Consider the following 21,066-nt stretch of genomic DNA (forward strand, 5'->3'; position numbering starts at 1 on the left):
ATGGATGGTCTGGTACGACCAACTGTGGGGCAGGTGTTAGGGAGCTGAGGTAACCTGGCCTTGAGAATTGTCAATTTGTCTAAGTCAGGGATCCAGACACCAGCCTCTGGTACCTGGTGCTTTGCAGAACGGACAGCCAGGCCTCAGGATTTGGATGGGAGTACCTGAATTCCCTTCCAACCCTCACTAAAATGAATCCATTTATTCTATAAATATTTACCAGATAAGCCAAGCAGTCTGAGACAATAGCAGTTTGAATCTGAGCATTTATTACTGGCAGTAACTTAGCCTTGGCACGTTGTAGCGGGCCTGTGTGTACCATGTACCTGGCTGAACACTTCAGTAAATAGACCCTCCCTGCCTCTCGGGTGCAGTCAGTTCCAGAGAACAAATTCTTCTTTCTTAAGGATTTCTCATGCTAAACTAAATCCAAGGCTACAACTAAACCTTCCCCCAGGATTTAGGAGCCAAAGGGTTTTCTCTACCGCCGAAGTGGGGAGACTCGCAGGATATATTATTAAGTAAAATTAATACTGTGTAAACTGTGTCATTTTTGTGAGAAAGAAAAATAAAAGTATTATTCATATTTTCTTATATAGACATAAACTCTGGAAGGATGCAAAAGCAACTAATAACAGTGGGTATCTCCAGAAAAGGGTGTGGAGGAATAGGGTGAATGGAGGGAGGTGGGGGAGGGGGGGAGGAAGACTTCATTACATGCTTTTTCACTTTTAAAATTATTATACAATAAAATTGATTATTTTGAGATTTAATCTTTGAGATTCTTTTAAAATAAAGTTCTATCAATTTTAACATGTATGGATTTATATAATACCACTATAATTGGGATACTAAACAATTCCATCACCACAAAATAATATGCTATCCTTCTACCCACAACCTTTAACCACTGGCAATCACTCATTTATTCTCCATCCTAATAATCTTGTCTTATCAAGAATATCATGTCAATGGGATCATGTAGTGTGTAACCTTTTGAGACTGCTTTTCCCCCCCACTCAACATAATATCTTTGGGATTCATCCAATTTGTTGCGTGGATCAAAAGTGCATTTCTTGATATGTACAGATGTAACACAGATTCACCCACGCCTTTGTGCATTTAAGGCCATTTGGTTTGTTTCCAGCACAGGCAATTGTAAATAGACCTGAGGTAAAGACGTGTGTACAGGTTTTTGTGTAGACATACATCTTTATTTCTTTAGAGTAGATGTGCAGATGTGTGATTATTGGATCATAAGAATATATTTCACTTGATGAAAAACTGCAACATTTTTTCACTGGCGCTTCATTTGGCGCTCCTGCCAGCAATGTATGAGAGTTTTCATAGCTCTACATGCTCGTCAGCAACTGGTGCTGTCGTGAACATGAGTGTACAAATAACTTTTCAAGACCCTGTTTCCATTTCCTTGAGGTATCTGCTCAGAATTGGAATTTCTGGATCACATGGTATTTCTATTTTTAATTTTTTGAGGAAGTGCTGTAGTGTTTTCCACAGAAGCCATATGACTTTATATCTCTACCAACAGCACACAAGTGTTCCAATTTCCCTACATCCTTGCCAACACTTGCTATTTCCTGGTTTATTTTTATTTTTTTATTTTTTGTCCCATCCTCTTGAAACTGTAGCTTTCCCTGAGAAGATTCCCCTTCCTCAGAGTTTTGAGACTTGTGAGTACTGCTGTTGCAACCGCCAGGTTGCTGGGGGGCTGGAGCATAAGAGAAGATACATAAGAGAAAATACAGCGGGATATTTCAGTTCTCTCTGGAGCATTAGAAGCTCCTTTGCCCAGTCCGTGAACAGGAGCTGGAGGACTTCTCCTGGAGCACTCTCTGCTCAACAGGGCTTACTTCTGCGTTTCTGAATGCTTTGAATTCATGTCATAAAGCTACCGATGGGAAGTAATGTGAACTCAGCACCCAGATCATTCCATGGTACTCTGAATTCTGATGTTCTTCCTGCTACTCAGTTTTCTCTGTCTTCAAATCATCCTCCCCTGAGTCTATTCAGGCTTTATAGTTACAGTCAGTGTGAGAGAAAGAGTGGAGCACACTTACTCCACCTCATGTGGAGCTGGAACCCAACCTATTTATATTTATATACCATATGAATGGATGACTCTATTCGAAGTTTAAATCTAAGAAACACTCAAATCATTTAAAAATGGAAATAAAAAGAACTTTCTCTACAATTTATGTATGCTGTTATACCAACAGGCACTGTGAGCGCTGGAAGAAGGTGATTCATGGCACCTCCCTCACGTGGACCCAGACTTTTCAAGGCCCGCCCCCAACCCTGCTGTCCTGAGTAGCTTCATCTTCCCTTCCCAGGTTGAAAGCAGTTCCAGTCTTTTGACTGTAAGTTATCAGTAGGGACATTGGTTACAACTGGGGCCCAGGATGCTCCTGGCCTCTGCCACTACACTACAGTTGACTCTTTGTAGAATGTAGACAATGAGGACCTCAGGGATGGAAATGTGCTTCTTTAGCATCTGATAAGGTTCAATTTGCACTGATTCTCTCTTAGCCTTTTGTGGGGAAGTTGTTAATTTAAGGACAGAAGAGTCAGGCCAGTGAGCATACCTGTCAAGTGCCCAGCTTCCTTCCTAAGAGGAACTTCCACAGCAGGACTGCGTCAAGTCACACAGGTCCTTCAGCTCCAGATGGAAGGTGAGGAGAAAAGTAGGAGTAGGTCTGTTCCAGAGAAGCCATGGATTCAAGAATGAGATGTGCTTTGCTGACAGAAAGTAGGAAAGGAAAGGGAGTGATTTAGAGGGTAGGAGGATATTGCAGAACTGAGGAGCCAGTCCCCCAACCCCTAGTCACATCCAGCCCAGACACCCATTCTCCATGGTCTGCTGGCTTGCAGAAGGCCCACCTTTCTCTGCAGTGAGGAGCTAGGTAAAGCTCTCCAGCTTTTGGCTTCCTGAAGAGTTATTTGGTCTCCTGTGTGTGTGTGTGTGTGTGTGTGTGAGAGAGAGAGAGAGAGAGAGAGAGCGCGCACTCTGCTCATCCTCTCTTCTTTACTGGTTTTCTCTTGGATGTTTCAAGATCAATATCATGAAGTGATTAAGAGCTTGGGTCCAGAGTCAGGCAGATCTGGGTTCATATTTTAACTTTTCCACTTACTAGCTGTGTCTCAGGCAAGTTATTTATATTCTTAAGCTTTGGTTCCCTCATCCATAAGATGGATCCTAGAATAGTGCTCAGATTGTGAGAATACTATGTGGTACTATGTATAAGCCCTCAACCTACTGCCTGACACATAGTGGGAGTGTGTCCTCAATGAATGGTAGTTATCGTTATCAACATCCTCCTTCTCATCATCAATCATCATGATTATGATTATGATTATGGAGACTCTACTTCCTTCCCTGGCCTATTTAGTATTGGGAGGGCCCAGGTTGGAAAAACTAGTATTTGAGCATTACCTGCCAACCCCTGTCCTACCTATAAAGGACAGCTCTCCACAGTATGAGATGGATGGGACATCTCTTCACCAGGTGGGTTTTGGCCTCTTTGACTTCATTAACCATTTGCAATTCTGTCAAAGCTCAGAGATTGGCAATAAAAACACCGCTGAGAGCCCTGTGGTATTTTGGGGTGGGGTAGATGGGAAGAGGAAGCTGGGGAATAACCAGATCTCCACAGGCTCCAAGTCCTGGCTGCTGGAGGTATCACTGGGTGTTGATCTCAGCTGGCCTGCTCCTTACCTTGCTCAGGTATGGGAATAGGGGAAAGCATGGTTTGGGTAAGCCAAGTAGCTCAGGGGTTAATATCTGAGGGACCTCTAGAATAATTAGAGCCTGGATTTCCAGCTGCTAAAAGATTCTGACAAAGAAAAATAGACTACATAAAAATATGTTAAACTCAAAGTTGATTTAATATTGCCCCAACAATGGGCTGCATTTTTTGTATAACTTCCCTAAATGCAGCCACTGAGATACATAAGCATTATTTGACCATTAGGGAATAATTAGCTCAGAATAGTTATCAGCAGGTTTCATCTCAGGCCATGGAGTATTAGACAATGCCATCATTCTACTCAAAACCTTTGTTCTTTACTAGTACCACTTCAAGTAGAGCAAATGCTGCTGAAACCTGTACCAGGACTCATGAATCCCTTCCACACTGCTCTGGCCACCTTGGTTAGCAGTGATCTGTGGTTCAACTAGGAATCTACCTCCACTCTCATTCTCCCTTCAAGTACCTCAGGACTAGAGAGCTGGACACAATAGCTCCAAAAGTCACAGGTATGGGGTCACCCATACCACACTCACCTACTTCCAGGATAATCAGACCCTCCATTTCTTTCATTCTTAAGACAAAATTATTATAAAAGGTAACACATGTTTGCTGTAGAAAATTTAAAATATCCAGAAAAGCAAAAGCAGAAAATACAACTCACAATCTTATCTCCCAGTGATAATCACCATTAATATTTTGATATCATCTACCTATCTTTATATATACTTAAAAATCATAATCCCTTATTGTTGGAGACTCAGGTTATTTTCAGTGTCTTACTAAACAATTCCTTGCTCTATATCCTGCTAAAGAATTCCTGCTACCATTTTTTGCTCACGTCTTCTATTATTACCTCAGGACAGATGTCATTTCAAGGAATGTCATTACTGCAATCAAAGAGTTAGCTCAGTTTTAGGGCTTTTTATTCAAGTTGACCTCCAGAAGAATCATATCTGTATACTCTCATTCAACAATATGTGAGATTACTTGTTTCCTCCAACCCTTACTAGTATCAGGAATTAGAATTTTTTAAGTTGTAGCTTGAAACATGAAAAATGTACATTTCTTTGATTATTGGTAAAGTTGAACATACTTTCATGGGATTCTTGGTCCTTTGCATTCCTTCATTGCGAGTTACCTGTCTGTATGTATTGTTCATTTTCCCATTGGGTGTTCTTCATCTTTTTCTTGTAAATTTCTAAAAGCACACAATAATGAGGAAGTCAATCTCCTGTGTATTATATAAGTTGGAAATACTTCCCTCAGATTGTTGTATGTATTTTTAATTTTACCATCTTTATTGACCCACATTTCTACTCCCAGGGCCCTGGGAACTGTAACCTGGCCTTTGATTGAACTCCTCCCACTTCTCTCATTCCCATTTTCTTCACTGATCACTTCATTAATAGTTCCAGATCAATTTGCTTCCCATACTCAGGCCACACTCAATTTGGTATCAACAAACGTATATACCTCATCTGCCATGATCAAGCACTTGGGCTAAGGGCTAAAGTGAATAGTTTCCAGTTAAAATGTCTCCTGTGAAACTAAGAGAAAAAAAACCTGGTGGGGAACTATGAGGGTGGGAACCAGCATTTTTTGTTACCTCCTGTGTGCCAGGTCTGTGCTGGGCATTTTGTGTACTGTCCCTGATTTAACCCTTACAACAACTTTTGAGGAATTTATTATTTTATTTTTTTAAAGATTTTATTTATTTAATTCATGAGAGACAGAGAGAGAGAGAGAGAGAGAGAGAGAGGCAGAGACACAGGCAGAGGGAGAAGCAGGCTCCATGCAGGGACTCTGACGTGGGACTCCAGGACCACGCCCTGGGCTGTAGATGACGCTAAACCTAAACCGCTGAGCCACTGGGGCTGCCCAACTTTTGAAGAATTTAAACATGAATTTATGTGAACATAAATTTTACAGGTCAACTTGACTTGATAATGAGATGCCTATATATTTGGTAAACAGCAGAATAGTCCTTGTGTGTTTGGCTCCACGTGTACCACATGGGTTCTGGGGACCATGTACTTTGGCAGGGCTGGGACCAGGGGAGGCAAATGAGATCAGTCATGCAAGTGCAGAGTCAGATCTTGCCTTTCCTTAGAAATTTGATTTTGTTTGCACTAATTTTTATTTAAAAAAATATATTGCATTAAGCTATCACTTATCCCCAGTGTTAACTTTTTTGCCTTTCCCCCTTAAATCTGGTGCCTAAGTGAGTACTACACTGACTTCACCCTAAAAGGGAAGAACCTCCAACCTTCTCAGAGAAATAAAGGTATGGACTTAGGGAGAAGGGAGGTTGGTGAAGTGAGTGCAGAATGGAGTCAGGAGGCTGTGAGTTCAAAACCAGTTTCCACAATGACCCTCTGTGTGGCTCTGAGGAGCACGCTGGCCTTTCTGTACCTCTTGCCCTGTCAGTAGCATATCTGCTTCTCCCCACCTCAGCAACGAGGCTGGAAAATGAGCATGGTGCTTAGGATGCCCGTTGAACATAAGAAAGATGTTCCACATAAATACATGATTTTGACATTTGGTGATGAGCAGCATTCTCAATTATCATGGTCTATATGTCATTTTGTTTAAATGGTACACTTCCTTCCCAGCCCAGGCTCCCAGAAGGCTATAAGTGCATCTGACTACCTCTTCCAGCCCAGAAACTAGCCTTCCCAGGATGGCCTGTATTTCTAAGATGAGAGCCGGAGGGGTCTGGGTGGGGACCTGCGGGGAGGCCCCTTTCCAGCATTCTGACCTGAGACACCTGCCCAGGTGGCTGGCTCCTGAGGTGGGGTCTGCCTGGTTCCCCCCGGGGTGCCACATTCCGCATCCACATTCTAACCATTCTCCAATCTGTGACACATTCCCACTCCCCCGCCTGTAAAGCAGCCTGAGAGCTAATCACATTCCCTCCCACTTTGTCCACTCCAGCAGCCACATGACTGAGGGGAAATGGCAAGAAACCACTCCTGAAACTGGGCCCAACTGATAGGACCGGCTTCCTGGAATCACAGCCCAGAGGCGGCCCGCTGGGGTGGGGGCTCAGAGCTCTGTCCTGAAGGCCGGGTTTCAAAGTCCATGCAGGCCCCAGCTGGGCTGCCTGCCTCCCACAGAAGACAGAGAAAGCCCGGCCCCTAAGCCTCCTCCGCACCCAGGAAGCCCTCCCTCTCCGCAGCCTGCGGGGCCTGGCCGGCTCCGACCTCCCTTGCACTGACCCTCCCTCGTTAAGGCCACATTCTGCCTGGATCACGGGGCAGGACCTGGTCAGCGGGGAACTCCCGGCCGTCCTTAACAGTGATCTGCCACGTACCAAGCCATTTCTGCCTACACACTGTCCTACTTGCTCCGGCGTGGGAAGTAGGCACTATTCCTTCCTTCCTTCCTTCCTTCCTTCCTTCCTTCCTTTCTTTCTTTCTTTCTTTCTTTCTTTCTTTCTTTCTTTCTTTCTTTCAGATTTTATTTATTTGTTCATGAGACACACACACACACACAGAGAGAGAGAGAGAGAGAGGCAGAGACATGGGCAGAGGGAGAAGCAGGCTCCATGCAGGGATCCTGACATGGGACTTGATCCCGGGACCCTGGGGTCACTCCCTGAGCCAGAGGTTCAACCACTGAGCCCCCCAGGTGCCCCTAGGCACTATTATCATTACCATCCTGAAGAAGGGGAGCCTGAGACTTTAGAGAATAAAGTAACTTGCCCAGGGTTACTGGTAGGTGGCTGAGTCAAAAGTAGAGCCTATGTCTGTTTATTACCAAAGCCAGTGGGTTGAAGCAACAAGCCAGGAGTTTTAGACACCAAAGACCACAGGAGTTAAGCCAGAAGTCTAAATTTTTTGAGAGATAAAGAACAGGTGGATCTATTGTGAGTAGGAGGGGCATGCCTGTTTGAGACAGCAGGCACTTTACTGCTCTGGCTGATTTTGCCATGTGGGAACACAGGCCCACAGTGGTCAAACAGATCTTTTGAAGAGCTTGAAATTCACATTTTTAGGTGAAATGTCTTTATTTCTATATTTTGGCAGCTAGTCAAATATAAAAAGCAAAACAAACAGTGTTATGCAGGCTAAATGAAAGAAGTCTTTGGGTTAGACAGAGCTTGTGCACTAGCAATCTGAAACTTCTGTTCCATGCTATTGTACAGGATACTGTGCTCTGTGCAAGAGAGCTGCATAGCCAATGTTTGTTACATTAAATAGAAAGTAAACCAGCTCAACTTCTGGGGCAATTGTATCTGCAGGGGAAAAAAGGTACAATTTTATATATTCTCTCGGATGCATAACTGCAAATGACATGGTTCCAGTGTTGCCTGCTGGGGCAGCAGATGGACAGTCAGATGCACATACGGACCAGGCTAGTATATGTATGAGATGTGCTAAACTGAATCCTCCTCTCAAGTGTCCACGGTGAGACCATGTCCTGGGACGAAAGACATGCTTACATGATGCTTGGCCCCGCAAAGACTTGGCCTGTAGGAGCTGTTCTCTTTGTTCTCCTCCCTCACCTATGGAAGCAGTCCTAGAGCCTCAGTGGCATACTCTCTCTCTGTCTCATCCTCCAGAAAGCGGGGATCTCAACCCCTCCCCTGGATTTGACGGTCACCTCTGTATCTCACCCAAGCCTTGAGCCAAGTTCACTATCTTTCTCCCAGAATCAGCAAGCCCACCCTCCAGCTGGCCTCATTTCAGTCCCTTGCGCTCTCACTCTTCTGCATGGACAGCTCCAAATCCCCATCTCATTCTTGAATCATTCTCCTTCCCTCCTTCATCAATCAACCCCCAAACCTCAGCCAATATCTCATTCCACCTCTCACCACGTCATACCTGGCCATTGCTATATGCTTTTAACAGATGTAACTGGGATAATCTTTGGAGATATTAATTCCTCCCTGCCTCACATCCCCCCACAACATTCCTTTTTCTCCCCCGTGGCCCTCTCCCATTCAAGCTAGACTGTGAGGCATCTACCCATTGCTCGAGAAAGCACTGTTAGAACTTAAAATGGAACAGTCAGGTTCTTGGCTTTGGAATATCAAAAGCCAGTGATCAGTCCTGAGGACCAGGGGCTCAGTCAGGGGAAGTTCCCTATCACACCCTCTTCCCCAGGAGATAAATACTCCTATGCTGGGCCTTGAGGAGGGTATGGAAGGGGAGAAACGGGGTGGTTTCTGAGAAGAAACTGTGCCTTTATTCCACACCCAAACTGAGCCCTAGATAGATTCAAGAGACATTTCAGAGGAGGCAAAGTGGGTTCAGGAGGCCCAAGTTGGAACCCAGTTCTCACAGTGACTCTCTGTGTGGCTGAGGACTAGAGGACCTGGACTAGAGGTGCTGAGGACAAGGGTCTCTGGGAGATAAAACTCAGTTGTCCTCCCAGTCTTCTGTGAACCTCAAGACCTGTGGGAGAAAAGTCAGATTTCCTTAGGTCTTCAAAAGAAGAATGAAAAAGCTAAGTGCCAATGAAAAACAAAAGCCCTCTGGGTGAAAGTGCAGGAAGTCATACACAGCTGCAACCTCCTTGGCTTGGTGGTCAGATGGGCAAGTGATGGCCAAGAACCTGACTCAGGACCCTGGAATTCAGACATAATCTTGAGGATGGGGAGTAGGGCAAAATCTGAATTGACAGAGATTGTTAAATCAATACTCCCACCTCTGAGAAGAGGAAATGTAATATGGGAATTGTAGAAAAATAAAGTTGTATTTCTTGTGACTTGATTTTGTGTCCTAAAATTCATGAGTGCTCCTTGTCTCTGTTCTCTCCACATTCTAAACTATTCTGTATTCTGCAGCTAGATTAATTTTACTAAAATACCACTTTATACTTTTATGGATTCAAAGAATAATTATTGAGAAGCTACAATGAGCTAGGAGTGGTGTTAGGGAATCAGAAACCTTAAAAGGAGTGTAATAAGAAAGATGTAAAATATGATTAAACCAAGATGCCATTTTTCAAACAAAAATCCAAAAGTTTGATAACATACTGTTAGGGAAGGTGTGAAGAAGCAAGCACTGGAACCTTGCAATTAGAAATGCAAAATGAATGGTGGCTAGGTGGCTCAGTGGGTTGTGTGTCTGCCTTTGGCTCAGGTCATGATCCCAGGGTCCTGGGATTGAGCCTCTCCTTCTCCCTCTGCTTGCTGCTCTGCCTGCTTGTCTCTCTCTCTCTCTCTCTCTCTCTCTCTCAATTTCACTCTGTCAAATAAATAAAATCTTTAAAAAAAAAAAAGGAAATGCAAAATGGTACAATCCTATGGAAGGGAATTTGGCAATATCTAGCAAAATTACATATGCGTTTGCCCTTTGAACAATCTATCCCACTTGTAAGAATTTATACCAAAGATACATTGACAAAAGTAGGAAAGGATGTTTGCACAAGACTATTAATTGTAATACTATTTATATTAACAAAGAACTGGAAGCAACCCAAATGCCCACCAATAAGGGACTGCTTAAGTAAATGACATACTTTATTATTATTAAAACACACAATAGATGACCAAGCAGCTATGAAAAGGAATGAGAAATATTTCTATATTGTATTGTGGCATGATCTCCAAAGCATATTATTCAATAGGGAAAAAAGGTATCGAATAATGTATATAGTATGTCCCATTTTACTTGAGAAAGGGGAGATCATTTGATTATATATACTTATCCCTTACATATTTTTAAAATGTAAGAGGAAAAATTAATAATGGTTTCTTTTTTATTAACTTTTTAAAAATTTATTTATGATAGTCACAGAGAGAGAGAGAGAGAGAGGCAGAGACAGAGACAGAGACACAGGCAGAGGGAGAAGCAGACTCCATGCAGGGAGCCTGACGTGGGATTCGATCCTGGGACTCCAGGATCACGCCCTGGGCTGAGGGCAGGCACTAAACCGCTGAGCCACCCAGGCTGCCCAATAATGGTTTCTATAGGTGAGAGAGGAAATAAGATGGAGAAGACAGGACTAAAGCAAGACTTCCCTGAATATACCTTATTTTATAATAATTTTTAATTAAAAATTTACAATTAAAAATTACTATTATATATAATTTTACAATTAAAAGTTTTATAAATTTTTACCTTGGAACAATGAAAATGCTTTACAACAAAATTAATCAAATAGAAAAATGCAATACTTAAGAAATGAAAGTAAATAAAACAGTTAAGTCTGTGTATCAAGTTCGGGGGCTTAATCAGATAGGGAAGAATTATTTCAAATGGCTTTAATTTTTACATTTTTAAAATTTTTTGAGAAAGAGAGAGCGCTCATGAGTAGAGTGAGGAGAGGTGGAGGGAGAGGGAGAGAGAGAATCTTAAGCAGGATCCATGCCCAGCACAGAGCCCAATGTGGGGCTCAATCTCACAACAATGAGATCATGACCTGAGCCAAAATCAAAAGGACACTCAACTGACTGAGCCACTCAGGTGCCCCCCAAATGACTTTGAAACACAGTAATTTGAATAATAACTCTAATGAGATATAGCCTAAGGATTAAAAAAACACCAAACTTTAAGTAGAAAGATTGAACTATTTTTGAGTAGTTAGATTGTTAATAATACTTCTACTGCTATGCTGAAACCTACATAAAACAAGATAAAGCAAATAAGTAATTCATTTTACGATTAAGGATTTTCAGAATAAGAGAAAAGAGATATAAATATAAAATTAAGTAAAAAACATGTGGTTTTAAATTTGAATTGTAAACCTCAGCATGAATCCGGGATATATTTTCTCTTTAAAAACGAAACAGGGCAGGCTGGGTGGCTCAGCGGTTTAGCGCCACCTTCAGCCCAGGGCCTGATCCTGGAGACCTGGGATCGAGTTCCCCATCGGGCTCCCTGTGTGGGGCCTGCTTCTCCCTCTGCCTGTGTCTCAGCCTCTTCCCCCCCGCCCTCCCCCCCCCCCCCGTGTGTGTGTGTGTCTCTCATGAATAAATAAATAAAATCCTTAAAAAAACAAACAAAAAGAAAACCCTACTTCTTTCCCTCTTTTCCTTCTCTGTCTGCTGAAAAAACGTAGGTACAGTGACCTACCTAGGAATAACGAACACCCCTAGGGCACAGATCCTTTTCTCTAAATACTATTTCCCACTTTCTATGAAATAGGCTGATTTCAGTTCTGGACCAAGAAATGTACAAGATGAGCATAGAAAGCAAGGAGGATATTAAAGATTGTTGAGATGATACAAAAAGAACCCAAGAGCCAAGTTGAAGGGGCTCCTGCTGACCAAAGATGGAAATTTCTAAGCATCAAAATGAATAGTAATTGCAATGATTTAACATACCAAAAATATTAAAATCCACAAGTTCATAATAATAATAATAAACTAATTGGTCACCTAGGAATATGCTAGGGAACTAACTCATTATTCTGAAAACGAATTAAATATTCTACTTCTTCAAGTAGTCAAATAGTTGATGTAGAAAAGATCTTTATAGAAGAATTCTAGCCGACAACTGAAGAAGGAATTATAGAATCAGGATATCACCATAACATTTGTAGCTACCAATGTTACAATGGGACTAGGCAATATCAATGGCTGCTACACTAATATATTATCTCTATCAGTGGCTGCTAAAAACATTACTGAAAAACTGAGGGGATTCTTCATAAAGAATGGTTTACACTGATAATACCAGAACCCAATGATCAATCTGAATATGACAAAAAAAGAGAAATGACCAAACATTGCATGCCACCTGATGTGATGCATTTGGAAGCACACACTACCACTGATTATTCCTCATATATTATTATTATTCCTCAAAAAAAAACAAATTGAACTCTAATCAAGCTTCAAGATCTAACCACAGTTTCCAGGGCATAAAAGGGACAAAGGAACATATTAATTGACACAAGTGGGATGAAGTCTGCTAAATCTAGAATCTTACAAATAAATTGCAAGGAAAAAAAGTGGGAAGGGAACCTGTAAGTTTTCAAAGAGACCTACAAGGCCTATTCACTAAATTCAATTTGTGAACCTTGTTTGGATCTTGACTCAAACACATCAAAAGATTTTGAAAAGACAGTTGAGAAAATTTATTATTTAATAGTATAGGAAATTGTTAAATATTAGCTGATGTCTTATGCCATTATGATAAAAATTCACTCTAATCTAGTACGCAGTGCCTTACACTTGAATAAAAAGATTTGTTTTAAGTTCTACATGTGCTACTTACTAGGTTATATATCCTTTAAAGAAGTCATTGAATGGCTCAGAACCACCTAACTAAATTCTTATGAAAATATGAGACAATGAATGTGAGAGCACTTTATAAATCATATAGAACGTCTTCCATAACTAACCCACATGATTCCTTCAGGTATACCTGAGTCGTTGCCTTTGTTCACGTAATTTTTCCCCCTACCCAGAGTATTTTCCTCTATCTTGCGTGCTTATGGGTGTTTCACCTTTCCTACTACCTCCAGGCCAAGTTTTACCTCTTCCATAAAACCTTTTCTAATCACATTAATCCACAGTGGTTTTTCCCTCTTCGTGGCCCATATATATTATCTATAATGTTCACTTGGCTCTTTGAAATGGTATTTTGAGGTATAACTGCCTTCTGATCTAAACAGAAGGACTAAGAAAAAAAAATAAACAGAAGGGCTCTTAACAATATAGACTCTGTCTCATTTATCCATTCTTCCCTGTACCACAGATCCTAGCACAATATTTACATACAATAATGTATTTGCTGATGGTGATAGTTGCAGCTTCAAATAAACTGTGTTATTCAGAAATGTTTTTTTGTAGTGACAGAAACCCAACTCAATATAGCCAAATTACAGGAAGGTCATGGGCAGGAGATGTCAGCCTGAAGGATGACTGTTACTATGGGCTGGATGTGCAGGATGCATGATATCTCATTCTCTATTACTGCACAGTCTTTTCCATGTGACAGGGACACAACTTCCTACCTCACATCTCCCTGCCTAATTCTGATTCAAGAGTCCTGGGAAAGTACTCTCTTGGTCTGGCTTGGTCTATACCCATCCCCAGAGCCAGGGAGTGAGTTGAACTCTTATTGGAATATATGTTAGAGATAGAGGAACAGTTGCCCCAAAAATAAGCCAATTGCCACCAGAACGAAAGAGAGGAGCTGAATATATAAACCATGAAGTTTCCACTATATAAGTTAATAAGATGTTCACTCTGTGAGCCACCTGAGACAATGGTTATGCTATTTTACTAAGAGATATTTAAGTACATTCTCCTATGGATTGTAATTTTTTATTAATTCAAAGAGAATTGACATTGAATCTACTTACCATGTGCCAGGCACTGTGCAGTAAACAAAAAGACGAAAACCTCTGTTTTCATGAAGTGGGACATGAGAGACAACAAATAAACAAATAAGAAATTAGATGGTATGATAAGTTGATAAATGCTATGGAAAAAGACAAAATAGAAAACAAGGAAAGACAGCGGCAGGGTAAATAGAGGAATTTTCAGTTTTGAATAGAACAGTCAGGGGAATTCTCAATGAGAAGGTAACATTTGAGCAAAGACCTGGAAGAGATGGGAGAGTCAGCCATATAGACAACTGAGGGAAAAAAGGTCCAGACAGAGGAGGCAACAAGTGCAAAGGCCCTGAGGCACTGGAGCCAGTTTATCTGCAGAGGAGCATGAGAGGGGAGAATAGTAGAAGACATCAAAGAGGTAATAAAGGGCCAGGTCATATGGGGCCTTAAGTGTTAGAGTCAAGACTGGCACTTATTCTGGGTGAGCTGAGGCACCACTGAATTGAGGAGTGACATGATTTTGACATGATCTTATACTCTTCCTGCTCCCCATGTCCTCCCACAGCACTGATTTTTAGAACTGCAGTTTAATGCATGTCTTAGAGTACCCTTAGGGGGGTAAAACCGGATATCAGAAATAGGCAAAACCAGAATACCTCTGCATTTTCAATAACACTGTTTCCAGCCATTTACCATTTCTTTTGCTTTCTCATCACTCTTGATGTTCTGAGTTTCTCATCTGGTATCATTTTTCATTTGTCTGGAGAACTTTATTAGCAATTCTTTTTGAGCAAGTCCACTGGGAACAAATTCTTTTAGCTCTGCTTACTCTGAGAATGTCTTTATTTCACTTTCATTCCTGAAACATATTTTCACTAGAATTATGGGATGACACTTCTTGTCTTTCACCTCTTCAAAAATGTCATGCCACCACCTCCTTCTGGCCTACCACATTTCTGATAAGAAGTCCTCCATCATTTGAACTATAGTTCCATATTGTGTTGTTTTTCTCTGAATTCAAGACTCTCTTGTCTTTAGTTTTTAGTAGTTTGGTTATGAAGTGGCTGAGCATAGAGTTCTTTGGATTTATCTTGTTCATGGGTCACTCAGCTTCTTAAATCTGTAGGTTTATGTATCTCATCAAGTCTTGGAAGTTTTCAGACATCTTTTTTTTTTTTTTTTGAGTATTTTTTTCAGCACTGCAATATTTCCTCTCTCCTTCTGGAACTCTGATGACATAAATATTGTACTTTTTTATATTGTCTGACAGGTCCCTATTCTCTGTCCACTTTTCCAACATTTTTTATTTCTGTCATTCAGATTAAATAATTTCATTATTATTAATTTCATTAATCTATCTTTAAGTTCACTCATTGTTTCCTCTGACACCTTCATTCTGCCGGTGAGCCCAAGTGAGTTTTTATTTCAGTTAATATTATAGTTTTCAATTTTGAAATTTCCATCTTGTTCTCCTTCATATCTTCTATTTCCTTGCTGAGACTTTCTAGTTTTCCATTCCTATCAAGAGAATTTGCCCCTCTATTTAAAAGCTTAACATCATGCCAGCTAACAAAAGAAAAAATATTTATATCTCATATCCATTATTGCAGAACAGGAAAAAAGAGTGAGTTTGGAGCTGAGAGGCAAGAAATTGATAACCAACAAAAACTGATGCTTCTTTAGCAGTCTTCCTGTTTCCTGCAGTGAACCAACAAAGCCCCCACGTCAACAACAATTTTGTGTAAATGATATGTTCACCATCAACTTTCTTGAGAAATGGAAAGTCAGTACTTGATTATTCATTAAACATGCACCTTCATTTTTTTAGGCTGATGCTAATAATTTTTTATTAAAAATAATAAATAAAATTATAACTAAATATAAAATAAAATATTATTATAGCAAGACCAGAAGAGAGAGGAAAACAAAGAAGAGAGGGAGGGGATGAGAGACAAAGAGAGGGAGAGAGAATTTGTCCTTACTTTTGGATCATTTATATAATAGGTGCTCTAAATTCTTTGTTAGATAATTCCAATATCTGTGTCATCTAAGCATTGGCATCTATCACTTACCTTTCCCCATGCAAATTGACATTTGTCTGGTTTTTAATGTAACATGTGACTTTGAATTGTATCCTGGACATTTTGATAATTATGTTATGAGACTTTCAGTCTTGTTAAATCCTGTGAGGAATGTTGTTATTTTTGTCATAAGAGGCAATGGATCTGATTAAGTTCAGGCCTTAAGTTCCAACCTGTCTTCTATGGGCGTGATTCCAATGTCAGTTCAGTTTTCAAGTTCTTTGTAGTGTCATTGATATCTGTCCATGTATATGTATTCTCCACTAGCTAGTTCGGGATAGAAGTAGTGGTTGATCAGTGTGTTTGGTCTGTTATTTGGGATCAGATCCACACATGTACAGCTTAGCATGAGCCCTCCAGCTCACAAACACCTTTATGTGGTCACTTTCTCTGGTACTTTCCAACTCTCTGGGGTTCTTCTTTTCATTTCCCTAGTCAGAAATCTGGGGCTTTGCTTACCCCACCCTGTCATGTACCTCCCACATCTGCATTCACTTTTAAGTCTAAGCTGTAAAGGGATCAGAAGGAAAAAGTGGTGAAGTTTTTGCTAGTTCAGTGGTACATCAAATTCTGGTTTTCCTTCCCAATTTGCCTACTACTATTTGTTTTTGAGTCCTCAGTGTCCCAAGAATTCTTTCCAGGTTTTAGAACTGCATTGCCCTAAGAGAGATAAGGTGGAGTGTGTTTACTGCATCTTACCTGGAACTTGAACACTATATACTAATTTAGAAGTATCTAATTTAGAAGATATTCTTCAATATGTTCCTTGATGTACCTTATATAAAGACTCATCTCAGAACTCAAGCTCAGAAAAAAGCTAGTGATAAATTTATTTAGATTTCTTTTCTTCCATTCTTAATTCCTTTCTTTTACCCTGGTTACTGAAAAGCTCAGAAAAAAATAATTTGGCTCATGCAACTGAACTGCAGTGTCTGGCACACAGGAGGTGCCTAGTAAACATTAGTGATCTCTATATTTATCTGTCTATCCTGTTATCCCTCAGGAGCTAAATTTTATGCTCACTTGAAGAAATATTTCTTGGTCTGGTGTTTGGATATAATTTTCCTCATTCCTATTCTTTTTATTACTTGGCTTTTCTTGTAGTTCTGTGATAGTAGTTTGGGGACTTATTTTCACCATATTAATCTTGTGAGCTGCCTCAATTCTGTTTGAAAGCAGTGAAGCTATGAATGAACAAATAAATGAAAAAATTTTATATTTATGGAATGCTTCATATTTCCAAGGCTGCTTTCACACTTGTTTCCATATTTTATCCTAAAAAATATCCCAGATGAGTGAAGAAGAAAAGGTAGCATGAGCCTCCTCTACAGAAGAGGAAGCTGGTATCCAGCCAAAACAGGCTGACTTGAAAATTCTTTGGGTACCCCTCCTACTCAACAATGATGAACTGTTTTAAATTTTTGTGTTCTGTTGAATGTTGCAGCGAGGCTAAAAGCAGTTTGGAAACCACTCTAGAGAGTTCTAGGTATCCTCTAGGACCCCCACACTCCAGGAACTCCAAGCCTAGAACTTTCCCCACCAAGCTCTCTTTTCTAAGACCATCTCATGATTGGTTTAATTATCCCCTGGGGACTCAGGGACCCCCTAAAGATGCTGAACGTTTGATGCCACTTGAGGGAGCATAATAAAAGTTTCTACCCCTTCCAATCTGACTTAGAATAGGAACTCACCCCTGAATAGGATAGACTGGTCTACTCAATGAATTCTCCACTCCTGTTCCTGTCCATGAACCCTTCTTAGGTTGGCACTAGAGATGAGACAAAGAAATTGACCTCCTGGCATATGTGAAGGATGATGGTCGCAACTCATTCTTATTCCTCATCTACATCCTGGGGCTTCCATTTTTAGCTCAAAAGGAGGGTCAGAATGTGGCCTTGATCATAGAGAGACCAGCCTGAAGCTGGCATCTGAATTAGCCTTTCTTCTTCTTTCTCTCCCTCCCTCAGTCACACTCAGAGGGGGCACAGATTGCAGCCACCTTCCTCTTAGAAGGCATCCACCCAAGAGTGACTTGCCGCCTTTGGCAGTCCTAGGAAAACAACACCAAGTAGGAGGCTAAAAAAGAGAGAGTTACTCAGGAGACTTCTTAAACAGTCCCTTCTCCCAGTTCTTGGTGAGCTTTAGAAGCCATAGTCAGGCTCCCTTCGCATTCTCTGGGTTGAGCTTGAACTTAGGCTCTGCCTACTGCCATGGTATTGGCATGTGTGAACATGGTCAAAGTCAGAAGACCAATAGTAGGAGCAGGAGTGATTCTGAGTGAATCTGGGCCTGTCATCAAATATCTTCTAGCCCAATCCCCCTGGACTCTCATCTCAATTCTAAGGGGAGGCTGTTAAGTGTTACCAATGTGATAGTAGCCCTTTACTCTCCCCTATATCCATCCATACCCTTTGCAACGCAACTTTCTAGCTCTCCCCTCAAGAGATGGAGTCTTTCTCATTTACTTGATTCTGGGCTGATCCTGTAACTTTCTTTGGACAATAGAATCTTAGTATAAAAGGCATTTTCCAGTTCTGAGCCCAGGCTTTAAGAGGGCTTACACACTTGCCTTTCTCTTGGGACTCCTCCCCATCCATGTGAACTAGGCCACTAGAGAATAAGAGGCCATGTGACCCAGAGCTAGCCCAGTTATCCCAACTGAGACCCTGGACATGGGAAAGAGTCCAGTCAAGATTGGCAAAGCTGACCCACAGACACAAGAGGAAGCCCATCTAAGACCATTAAGACCACTTAATTCCAGCCTTAAGTGTTAACCCATAGAATCACAAGCAAAAGAAATGGTTGCTGTTTTATAGGCCGCTGTATTTGAGGGTAGTTTATTGTATAGTACTTAGCTAACCACTGCAGAGGCTGAGCCCTAAAATAAGTGTTTTCTTTACCATTTCTTAGGCTATTGGGAGCACAAGGCTTTAATGATACCAGTCAGCCAATAGACTGAGACAGGAAAGGATGGGTATAGTGGTTGGTAGCAGTGCAGGCTGAGTATTTGGGGACGTTGCTGTGGTTTTAGCATTTAGCAGTGATGGCAGTAACCAGAGAAGGAAGAAAATGGAATAAACAGGAGTCCACAGTATTAGCCAGAGAAATACCCTTAAAACTATATCCAGGGATTCCCAGAAATACTTAGGAGAAATATGAAGGGGCTAAAGGACTTACAGAATGAATGTAGTTAGAGCCAGGGAGAACAAATGATTTGAATATTACATATGAGGATACACTTGTTGAACTTTTTTAAAACCTCAAATAAGAATTTTAACTTCCCAAAGGACATTAGAAACAGGAAGTTTTCATAAGCTTATTGTGCATGAATTCTTCCAAAAGTTACTACTCATAGTTACTTTATTCTTCCTCAAAGTATTCTGTATTTTTCTCTATAATGCCAATTCTTTGGGGATAGTTAAAAACCAAAAATGAGAAATGGATGCAAAGGCTGGCAGCATTTATCACATATTCTTTGTAAAAATGAATAAAATAAAGTATACAAGAACAAACATTAAGATATTGTGGCACAGAAGTCTGAGGCTTACTCCTATTTGGTTCTCTTCTCCTTCCGGGCAAGTGTGAGGATTTCACATCTCTGCTTCCCTGGCAGTCAGAAGAGCCCTCATGATCAGGTGGGTCAAGGGGTGGTGAACATTAGTGACCCTGTCCTTTCTAAACTGAAGCATTTGATTGTTGGTCTCAGATCCTCCACCATCCTCACCTGACACACTGACTGAGGAGGCCACGTGTGCTGGTGGTAAAGCTGCAGGATGGTGGCATCTCTGTTTGCCTGGGTCATTGAGTTACCCTGTAGGGAGGCACCTGCCCTAGAAGGCACTCAGTCCTGCAGTGAGTATTGCACGAATGCGAAATCAACATTGGTCTGTCAAGCTATGAAGTCTCAGCGTTGCTTGTCCCTAAAGCATTCTCTCACCTAGTCTGACTAATAGTATTGAAAAGCTGAAATTTTAAAAATCTGATTAAAATAAAAATTATCAATGCCACAAATAAATTACAAAAATGAAAAAAAATTTATGCTGTTGTTAAATACAGATTATACACGGTTTAACTTTTGGCAAGCAAGGTCCAATGTGCAGAGGAGCATCCAAGAAACTTTATGAGCATGAACATGATAATGGGAATTTTATCCATTTGGCAGAACTCAGAGCAAAATTTGATAATATTATGGCAGAGCGTTTATGCATAATATAAATATTTACACCAAATAATATCACACCTATTTAGGGGATGAAACATAAAACTAAATAATTAAAATTGTAGTAGATGCAATGAGTAAAATCAGTCTGAATAAGGTAAGAAGAGCTAACTATTACTCATTATTTTGACTACAAACTTTGATGTTGTTGTATTTGAGACACAACCTCTAATGAATATAGTATAGATAACAATGTTTGTTAGACTGTGGATTCCCAAAATGCAAATATTTCTAAATGTAAACATGTTTAATTTTTTCCAGGAGATGACACAACTGGAAAAGGATTATAAACAGTGTTAGTAGAGTAACTACAAAAACAATCAAGAATAAAATAATTTGAGGGGCCATGGCTATCGCGATGCTGCAAATATTCATGGAAAACACAACAGATTGAAACAGATGATTCAAAGAAATGATTCTATGGCATTTTCTCTTCCTTGACTCGATATTTTAATCTTGGCAGGAAATGGTGCAGCAGAAATCTCTTCTGACACCACTGAATTTTTTTTATTCTATCCACTATCTACATTCAATACACAATGTTTCACTGAAGCCAAAAAGCATTTGTATAGATTTGTGTATTAAAAACACATTTACCAACATAAATTTGAAACATTGTCAAATGCAGGATGAGAAGGTTAAGTTTATGTCATATGGAACTAAAAATTCAATTAGATACTCTAAGCAATTCTTGTTTAGAAAATAGTGTATTAATAAAGACAAAGATTGTGGCATTCAAGCCAAAGGCAGGCTTTCAAAAACA

General features: G+C 40.5%; 1 long non-coding RNA gene across 3 annotated transcripts in view; it reads right to left on the reverse strand.

Annotated features, from left to right (window-relative positions):
- Positions 1–6,589, reverse strand: part of LOC144283065 (uncharacterized) — a 40,940-nt gene extending 34,351 nt beyond the window's left edge. Inside the window, exons 1-4 of one of the 3 annotated variants that reach the window (XR_013351402.1) lie at positions 6,526–6,589; positions 4,861–4,965; positions 2,604–2,757; positions 948–1,729 (exon numbers count right to left, since the gene is read on the reverse strand). This is a non-coding gene — a long non-coding RNA (uncharacterized LOC144283065). Of the gene's footprint in view, positions 1–945; positions 2,758–4,860; positions 4,966–6,525 lie in introns of those variants that run through there. The other 2 variants (XR_013351403.1, XR_013351401.1) reach the window with 2 other exon arrangements.
- Positions 6,590–21,066: the final 14,477 nt, after the last annotated feature.

Source organism: Canis aureus, chromosome 14 (assembly GCF_053574225.1).
Source record: "Canis aureus isolate CA01 chromosome 14, VMU_Caureus_v.1.0, whole genome shotgun sequence".
In the NCBI taxonomy this organism is placed as follows: Eukaryota; Metazoa; Chordata; class Mammalia; order Carnivora; family Canidae; genus Canis; species Canis aureus.